Consider the following 11,240-nt stretch of genomic DNA (forward strand, 5'->3'; position numbering starts at 1 on the left):
TGTCTTTTAATGTTGGTTGCAATTGCAAGTTCCTTATAAGACAAATCCAGTCTCATAAATCTATGGCATTGTGCTTATGGTTTATCAACAGGACCCTTAAGGATTGCAGTATGGAGGCTTTCTTAACAATACAACAATCCCCAATTCCAGACACAATAAAGCCTGTCTGTTTTTGGACACCCTCCACTGAGAGCGATTGATTTCTGAAATGATCCCACTGGCGCTCTTAATACCCATTGATGTGCACCCTCTCTATTCAAGCTTACTAAATTCCAGCACATAATAAGCTTTGACATGTTTTCCTTTCCCCTGAAACCATACATCCGTATTTTTGCAAACGCGCTTACATGAGCTATTATGAACGTGACTCCTCAGTTGTTACATTTAAAAGCAAACCATAAACTCTGCATTGACCTGTTTTCGTGCCCACGGATGGTTATTTCTGGACATTTGTCGGGAACTGCGTTTAAATCAGCAAAAGCTTAAATAATTACATTTGTCTCATGCTGTGGCTTGACAAGGGATAAGGCTTTCTTTGAGTACCTCCACCCCCTGATTTCCCCGGATTCCGAGATCTTAAAGGATGAGCTGAGTAGTCGCCCCCATCTGTGGAGAATTTCTTTGGGTCGCTATTTTTTAAAATGACACATTTTAATCCCAGGCTGACTCTCAGAGGAGGATTTCAAGCGGTGATGAGACACCCCCGCACCTCCACATGCAAATAAATAGAAGATGATTAAATTCTATATGAAACACAGTGGCTATATTAAGGTACCACTTTATATGGCTGAGATACATTTGATGGGTTACAGCATACAGCATCAACTCATAGGGAGAGTTAACACAGAATGAGTTGTGACACCATCAGTTTAACCAACGAGAGATGAGTTATACATCAATGATATCACTGTGTTAGTTTTTATGTTCCCATTTTTTTCAAGAACAAACAAAGCATAACTTTGACAAAATCTACAGTAAAATGTTTTCAGGTAACCTAAAAATGAGACTAAATCATCAAATTTTATCCAAGTCCTAGATTAAAATATGCAAAAAAAAAATGTATGTCATAATTTATTCACCCACATGTTTTTTCGCAACCTGTATATAACACTATTTCTGTGGGGGGTTGTTTAAGGTCCAGATTTCTGTTTCATCGCAGCTTCAAAAGGATCTAAACTATACCCGCCAATGAATAAGGGTGTTGTCTAGCAAAACGATTAGTCATTTCCCAAGAAAACTAAAAAATATAAATATAAACATAAATATATGGCTTGCTCTGCCTAGTATGCTCGTCTACGACGTCCATATTATGCAATCACATTGGAAATGTGACGTTGTGAACGGTAAGCGGAAGTTCCAACCCAGTCTTTATGAGAGTGGAGGAAGAAGACCGTTCAAAAGTATGTCTTTGTGCAGCAAGATTATTAAAGCGGCCATGCATAGGTGTTTCATGGCTTCTGACTTATTTCCAATGTCAAATATGTTGTCTTCTCATGCTTGACATGGTCAACTTGTCAAAAAACGATTTGGTGGTTTGACGTAGTATTCCTGTGCTCGATACACTCCCCCAGTGTTGGTATAGGTTTCGAAAAGTCTTTTTCAAACACAAAAATCTGTTTCATATCAACTTTTCTCAGACCCTTATTGGACAATTCTCCTGGAAAAGCACAAGGCACGCCAACGCATCAACCAAGGAGAGCGTGAGAAGAAACATGTGCACAATTAAGTTGTAATGGAAATTTTCTAGGCTTGCTTCTTGATGTGTCTGTCTTTGTTTATGAAGTGTATAACTGTTTTCTTTAGAATGTTAGCATGTTCTCTGCCGTTGTCACGTATTGTGTGGACCACAGAAGTGTTCTTGCTCGAGGGGAAAGGTGGGGAGGGGTGTCACGTTTTAATCATATATAAACTCTGTGTGCAAGAGGAAAGAGCGCCTTTTCTCTGCACCATGCTCATTGCTTATGATGCAGATTAAACGACAATAAAATACTTTGCAAAGTACAAAGTATTACATTTTTCTCTGTGTGTCGCGTTTGTCAAAGTTTGTCAAACTCACCTAGTTTAAGGAATAAGAAAATTCCACAACAAAGTCACTTTCACTTGCCTGCAGGAGAGAGAGAACTACGTTCGCAAAGTTCAGCTATGTTTGTCTGTCAGTGCATTCGGGAGATGAATGTTATATAAACGGTGGATATATTGAAACTGATAGATGGAGCGGTCGTCCCAGCTCTAAAAGATGCCGGAAATGAACGGCACGCGGTATCTGACACTGATGTCTGTGTTTTGGTTGGCAATGGGTTAGCACCTGCTTTAGTTCTGCTCCCCCCCACACGCGTCGTATGTTTTCGGAAATAATCGTACAGCTGTATCTGTCTTTTATAACTGTGATCAAACTAAATACTCTACGGATATTTGAAGGGTGGTGCAATACTATTCTATAAGTACTCAAGATTAACATGAGATATCGCCACTTTAAAATGGTCAGTTTGTGTGCATATCAGGCATATTTAAATATTTTTAAATCGACGTCACTCATTACGTTTACAACGTGATTGCGTAATACATAAGTAGTAGATGCGCATGCTGGAGGACCTCATATAGGCCTAGTATTTATGTTTTTAAAGTATATATTTTTTAGATTTCTTGGAACATTACCAATCGTTTTGCTATACAACACCGCTATTCATCGTCTGGTGTCGCTTCGAGCCTTTTGAAGCTTTGATGAAACAGAAATTTTGACTTTTAAACAGGCCCCTGTTTAAGTGCATTATATGGATAAGAAGCCTGGAAACATTTCCTCGAAAACTTAACATAAAATATGTGGGTGAGTGAATTATCATGAAACTTAAATTGAAAAGTAATCTACTCCTTTAAGAGAACAATGACAGATTGAGATTTTTTTTTTTACTGTTAGGTGTTTGTTTACTGTTTCCTTGCTCCGGTAGAGAGGTCAACCCCATGTACATCCTTTAGAATGTCTTGAAACCAATTTTCTTCCCTGTGCACTAAAAATATCAGAGTACCCCTGACCACATGTCACACAATTCTGCGTATCTGAGGGCAATGTGGACATGTCTTCGCCTCAGGCCTGACAGAGCTCATATAGAATGGGATTCACTAGAGAGACTCGACACTGAACCTCCTTTAGTCCAGAGCTCAGCAGTTTGATAAAGCCCACTGTTATAATGGGGGGGGGGGGGGGGGGGGTGAGAGGCTTGTGTATAGTTCCGCATGCATGTTTGTGTGTGTGTATGTGTACTTCGTTCTGCAGAGTCAAGATTCTGCTATCAGTGAGTCTCAGTCCAACCTGAAGGCTTTAGACAGCTGAAGTAACAATGGCTCGGTATTCCAGAGCAGAACATGTAATTTAATTGCCAACATTTACATTTTGGGTTCGGATAAAGAGAGGAGTTTCATAAAGTAATTTATGCTCTTGAGGATTTCAAATCTGCCGCTTATCTTAAACCCTAAACTGTTTATGCAATCTCATTTTGGGCATGCAACGGACAAGTTTGAAATAAAATTTCATAATGTTTGTGTTTGGAATTCTTCCTTTAACTTTCTGTTATTACATGAAAACAATAACATTCATTTTAGGCTGGTAACTTCACAAAATGCAAATATATTACAGAACTCTTCAGACAGTCATAAAAATGAAATATACAAATGATAACAAGGGACCGTCCTTGAAAAGTTTCTGAGCTTAGGTTGCGAGACATGCCAAGATTGTATTTAGTTATTTTTCTTAACATAAAACCAAAAATAGGCTAAACACTGAAGTAATGTTGTATCAAAACATTTCCTCAAATTCAACAATATTTTTCTTTTATAAAAACACACAGTTAGAATCAATTTAAAATATTAAGACGTTTTCTTCATTTTTTCAACCCTGACCTTAAACATCACCCCAGGCTTGAGAGCTGTTACTCAATGGGTATACACAATTCAGTATTTAATAACAGCACAAGGATGTTGCTGTTGTGAGTGAACTGGAGCACATTTAAGCCATTAGGATTAATTCTCTGCGCACGTCAATAAGAAACAGTGATATAATGCCATGTGAAAATGTTTACCAAGTGACTGGAAAATGTTCGCTAATGGGCATAAACACCAGATGCGCAACTGAATAAAACACCATTGAAAATTTAGATAAGAACATTCTATAGACGGTTTCATCTTAACAACATAAACAAACTTTTCCACGCATTTTATGAAATTAACAATCTGTTGAATGGGTCCTGCAGTTTGGTTGCATTTTAACAAACGATATGTGACTTTGACATCAAGCGGTTGAGCTTGGTATCGGCAAATATCGAGACAAGTTTAGCCAAGTAATGGTTCGTCTCGGTTTATTTTGATTGTTATCGGAAATAATCTTCAAGCACTCTATTGTTTGAGAATGTGTACCGGAGGTTAAAATGGGGTCGCATGTGATGTAACGTTCGTTTATGTTGTTAAGATGAAACCGCCTCTAAATGGATTTTAGCACGTTTGGCCCAAACTGAACTTCCGGTAGACCTCAGTAAAGAATCAATAACGGTTGAGTATTTAATTTTATTTAATTGGATAGAACTAATATATAATAAAATATTAATCGAAATTAAATGTAACATATTTTTTACCATTAAAGCCATTAAATCAGGTTGTGTTCAAATTGGGATCAATCCCTTCAATTTAGCCTCCATGTTTTATCTTACGCCATAGTGTTACAAAGTTTGGCAGGTGTCCAGCGGACTTCAGAAACACCTGATACCTGACTGAATGCATAGCAGCTGTTTTATAATCTTTTTTACGTTTTCCAGGTATTTTCAACCAGTCCATATGCTTATACTGTAAATAGGGCAGGAGTTCAAGAAAATGTACAAACATGTTTACGCTGTTTCTTGTCACCAGAGAGAATATTTTGACAGGGGTTTATCTCATTAAATCAGAATTTAAAGCTCCGGGATCAAATCTATGTAAATTATTAAGAAGTGAAGGGAAAAGCAGGAGACAGAACAAAAGTGGGTGAGGAAGAGAGCGAAAGGAAGACACCAGAGGCGACAGCTAAGAATAAAACACAGTGTAATGCCTGACGGTCGGCTGACATATTCCCAGCTGAAGAAGAACAGCAGCAATCTTTTGCCAACCAACCACTATTCATATTTAACATAATCAGGACCAGACTAAAAACCCCAAACAAATATTGTGCTTTGGTTAGCTTGATCAACATATGCTTTTATATATGCTAGCTGAATTTATTCTTCGGTTTAACTCCTATTGACCTTAAGTGCATGGAGATCTGGTCCAGCTGTGCTCTGTACAGTAATCGGTTTGATTCTCAGTGTGGTTTGGTGACCTTTGTGCTCACACACTCATTAGTCTATTTAAAGTGTACTTGACCCTAAAAGAAAAATGCCATTATTCACTTACAATCATATAACTTCAAACTGTATGACTTTCTTTTGGGCTGCTGTCATACATATAATGACAGTATATAGGGACAGGAGCAAAAATAGGCCATAAATGACAAAACAAAAAAATGTATATCCCTTAAAACAGGAGTCTTCAACGTTTATCTGGGCAAGATGCCCATCACCCTTAGATGAGAAATGTATGAAGCAGGGACCCATGTTATTAAATGTGTAAACAGAGCTATTTAAATAAAAACAGCCCTTATTGTCACAGCAATATTATGTTAAGATATTACATTAGCACTATAATGCATGCTATTGCTGCACATACAAACGTTTCTGTGTATTATTTTTATTATAAATATAGATTGTTTGATTATTTTAAGGGATTTGCAGTAATTTACTTAGTTACCTTAGTTTTAATTTAATGCTTCAACGAGATTATTGACCCTGGTTCTAGTGACTATTCTAGTGGAGGTAGATGTTGTCTCTAGATGCGAAATAAATCAGTGCAGATGTTATACATTCTGATGTAAAAGCAGGTCCTTTTATTAAGTGTAATTGTTTTTTACACACCGCTCTTTTATAAGTAGCATTGTAGCGGCTGTTACACGAAGAAAAGAAATTCTGCAGAGCATCACATCAGACTAAGGAGAGCAACATGCATCGATGTCCGTGTAACTTGTTTGACGTGCACCATCAGTACACTGATTTACACAGTATCATTGATTTTAAACACGTACCATAGTTTTTAGTGTCATTTGCCTGTCAAATTGGCGCTTTACGGCTTTAACAAATTTGAACAGAAGTTCTGAAATATATGAGAATGCACTTTATTTGCGTGTACTCTGTATTTATCGGAAGTGAGAGATTAAAGTAGATGTTACGTTTATTTTATTGCTTCTGAATCTGCTGCCTGAATGGAGGATTTTGTTTTTGCATGTTAAAATAGCAATGCCCAGGAGCTTCAAAGAGCATAAGAACATCGGTTGTAATATTTCTCTACCCATGCTTTGGGTACAAAAAGCTGCCTATGAGTCAACAGTAATAAGCGAAGCCCATGCAGTTCCACCGAGGACTATTTTGAAGAAAGTAGAAAAGCAAACAGTTCTGGGCCACTTTAGATTACAATTATCATTTTTCCTATTATAATATAACTATTTGGTTACAAGTATTCTTCCAAATATATTTTGTTCATCAAACGAACTGTCCCTTTAATATTGCCAAATTTATTAAATATACTTTAATGATTATTATTTCACATCTTAGCTTACAGAGCGAGTAAAGATTTTGACTCAAAGCCTTTTTCCAAATACCATGAGGGCTTTCATCCATATGTATAACCAAATATAAGTAGTTTATGATTTTTGTTAGATCGTATAGTGAGTTTTGCTGAGAAATCATGTGATTCCATAACAAACAATCCTGATGGCCACAAATAGCAGGGTCTAATTATCATTCAATAATGCATATTAACGCTCTTCAAATAGCAAACACGTCAGTGTTATTTATAGGTCTGGACAGCAGAATGCTTCCACATGACACATGAGGCTTACATATTTCCAAATAAAGAACCAATCAGATGAAGAGAATGAGATGTCAGAAGTGACAAAGCTGCTTCATGAATTAATGGGCACTTTAAATATGCACCATTTATAGCCATTCAAAAAAATCTTTTTTGATCACATGGACGTGACAAAGAAAGGAAATTATATATATTCTGACTTATAGGGCTTATTTATCAATGCCAAAATGTCAGAATGACAAAATGTATATTTTCATACCCCTTGAACACGTCCCACGCGCAATGAACATTGCAACTGGCGATATATGTCGACTTGGTTTAGTTGAACAGTGTTACACGTGTGTTAACATGCACGTTAACCCCGAGAGACTCTGAGACACGCGTGTAAAGTTTCAGGTCGAGTGGAATCTGACATGTGGCCAGCAGCATTGGCTTGTGCTGATGTTCACAAGGACAGGGTTATTGCTCCATGTTAAGTTGAGTTTGCACATTAAATATTCTATATACCGGCACTTTAAATAGAGGTTTTGTGCTTAAATAAACATTAATTGGAGCTAAGTGATATTCTCAGTGTTAAAGTAATGAGCTTTTTATTTTTAATCATCCATATGCCTCAGTTTTTAATTAACGGGCTGAGCCAAGACAAGTCCCATCCAACCTCTCCGAAGTTCAAGTTTCTTTGCTTTTTAGTTTAATGAATCTTAAGGTTAAAATAGAAAAGCTATGATGATGTTTAGATTAAATTTTTTTCTTAATTTACCAGAAATGTCAAGTTTAGTTTTACAAATCTCGTTGGATGAATATGTTCAATGTGTTTAATACACCGCAAACCGGTTTTGTTGCCGTTACACAGTGTCTACCATTGTGTTTAAATGTATTGCTATTTTTTATGTTTTTCCAATGTTTATGTTTATATTTTGCAGACATATAGAAATAAATGTATAGAAAGGTGAGTGTGTATTGCACACTGTTGTAATAGCACCAGTGTACATGTTTAGAAGTTAAGCTTCATGACTTAAAGAACATGCAGCCTGTATTTATCTGCACATTTGTCATATGTTGAGGTGTCTGCTAATCTTATATATACACTTCTGTAATGAAAATTGAACGTAAATCACGAGACGGGAAAATTCCAGACATTAAAAAATTAACCCTTTACATGTTTAAGACATTTGCGTTGTAAGAAAGTACTGTGAGACTTTAAATATACTTATAATTTACTGTTTTATCATGAATATTTGATAACTCCCGATTAATTTAATTGAACGTTTGGGCATACCAACATCAGCGTAATGACGTCATGAGCAATCCAGTCATTTATATAGATCACTGAGTTTACCAAGGACAGTTTAAAAAATGCAGTTTGAAACTGCTTCTGTTTACGACATTATAACCCTTTAACCAATCACGCTGACAGATTTGAGCCATAAGTAAGGATGGCGCATAGTCTCGGCACTGAAACGATCGTTGCTGTTCAGCTCTGCCTCTGCATCACGAGCACACGCTGCTCACCCGCCATGTTGCTTTTTTTGGTGCCGTTGCCATGGTGAATCGTAATATCGGAGCTCCATTGATCATGGCTCATCGTAGTTCTTCGTAGCTTAACTCAAGGTAAGCCTACCCAGAGTTGATAGAAATAACTCAAATAAGCTGTTCTGAAACCAAAAACTCAATTTCGCATCTCGTGTCAACTCAGAGTTCACATTTTAACTCGGTGTTGGTTGAACCACCTTATTGAAACGGGCCCCTGGTGAAGTGGTATAAGTGCACACTAAACTTGCTTTTATTACTCACCTTTAATACCTGTCATAAAACCCATCTGTTCCCCTGTTTACTCACAAAGACAACATTCTTGTGACAAACAAAAATTACAAATATCGGTTTCCCAAATGATGCAAATGACATCAATCGCTCGCCTCAATGCGTGTGAATAACTTGAAGCGATATTTCTCTGCAGGAGAGTTTTTCTTGAGCAGCGTCCGATAGCCTCACCTCCTTTCTGCTTTGTAAGTGAAACTGTGTTGAGTGCGAAAAATGTGTGGAAAAAGTGCATCATCCGGGTACTTAAAGTGTACTTCTTTTTTGAGGATTTTCAATGCAAATACACTACTCACACTATTAATACAACAAATTGGCATAGAATAGTGCATAAGTGCGAAATTTGGGACGCACCTTTGGTGTTTTAAGTCATACGACATCACACTGGAGTGTTTTTTGGCACGTTCAAGGTCCTAAAAAGTTAGTAAAGTTAGTGCAACTTTATGTGAACGTTAGTTCAAGGGGAACGTTCTCCTAACTTATGGTATCGTTGTCAAAACTTATGTCTTCACTTTTTCTGTCTAGGGCTCTGTAAATATATATATATAAAACCCGTTTTTAGTGCTATTTAGAACCATTTTTGTGTAGTACAGCAAGAACACGATGTCTGCCACAAACTGTTTCCAGGTGAGATGGTCTTGGCCGATCACACTGTTCTTCTGGATGCCCGGCTTCTGAAAGTCTCTGAAGGGTTTTGTCTCATGAACCTACAGTTGTGTTTGTGTATCACATATCTAAAGGATCATGGTCAGTAAAGGCCTTGATGATTAAACATTATATTGCTGTTTGCCACTCAAAGACCAATGAATCTGCACGAGCCGAGCTGATCCTTGCTTATATTTTACTCTTCACCTCTCTGTGTTGTATCATGTGTTTTTAAAATTTCTCATGGATATGAAAATAAATCATTTACTATATTTAATAACATTAAAATAAATGTATCAGCCAAAATGTCTAAAATAATTCTTCTTCTTAATGACATACTAAACTATTTATTAAGTTTGACATTGTTAAATAAAAATGTAAATGGCAAATCATCATATGCTATCCAGTATATAAGAAAACATTCTCCCACAAGTTTAGCAAAAGGTTTTTAAGTATTTGTAAGAATGTTTTCTAAATATATTGTTGTGTGTAAAAAGCTCAGTTTGTGTTGTGTCTGGTTTTGGGGGGTTAACCACATTTGTTCTCTGGACACCTGCTCAGCTCTTTATAACACAAATGATGACACTTAATGTTTTATTTTTAAATAAAAACACAAACCAAGAATGTAGTTTGTTACACTTTATTTAATAATAGTTTAATTTATTTTACCATTTATAATATTATTATTGGTCAACTTCCTGGTTACATACTTGTTCTTACATTCATACTGCGTTTGTGCTAAAATGTGGGAACGTTACGGGAAAGTTAGGGTAACTTTGCGGGAAACTTTCCTGGAAAACCGACAGAGAATGTATCACCTAAGGTTTACCTGTACAGGTTTGACACGCCCCACCTCATGGTAACTATATAAGTCACCTCAGTCTAGAAATTCTTTGCTTGACTTTGCTCAAGCCCGAAGAGACGGAAGAGCCACGGAAGAGCCACAGATGAGCGAGCGACGAAAAAATACAAGATAAAAACTGACAAGATAAAAAACTGACAAGATAAAAAACTGACTACGGAAGAAAACGCGATCGACCGTAAACGAACAAACCCACAAACCACACGTTACGGAAAAACAAGCGACATAAATACCGAAGGAACACGAGCCATCACACCAGTTCAAACTAGTCTTCTCGATTGGTTCATCATGTCTCTCGGTTCACGGGAATCCATTGAGGTCTCGATTCCCGAAGTCCCACACGCATCAGACACCGCAGTAATGCAAACGGCTCTGGCGCAGTTTCGGCACTGGTGTGCCCGTGTCCGGTCGAATCCGGGCCATCGTTTAAAAGTGGTGTATCGATTTGGTCTTCTTCTGTACAAAATAAAATTAATCCTTGATGGGCTGAGTGAGCTGAAGGGCCAATGGTATGAGCAAACCAGTGAACGATCGGTTACACAGTGCGTATGCAAACTTCTGCGCGACATTATATTAACCCTTGATGCGCTGAGTGAGCTGTTAGCCGCTTGTGGTATAACGATACCAAATCCAATACCGTGGTTCAACAACACCGCAACGGAATAACTACTGTTGATGACACATGGATCCACATCGGCGATAACCGACCGATTATATATCGAGCACGTAAACACCAATATATAATAACACACTGTGTTTTGTTTTTCTTACTCTGTTGATGTTTGTGACGTCTATTGGACTGGAAGTGGGTGTAGACGTCGTTACTGTGGCGACATTGAACACCTCGGGAAAAAAAGAGTGGAACGAACTCCCCGAACAACTTATACTTCTTGACACATCCCTACAAAACATGACCAACCCGTCCTCCAGCCCGTAAACCTAAACCCAGCACCCTCAACCGCAATCCCTAAACAAATACCGCCCTAGTCGCAACACC

This window comes from Barbatula barbatula (assembly GCF_947034865.1).
Source record: "Barbatula barbatula genome assembly, chromosome: 18".
Taxonomy (NCBI): domain Eukaryota; kingdom Metazoa; phylum Chordata; class Actinopteri; order Cypriniformes; family Nemacheilidae; genus Barbatula; species Barbatula barbatula.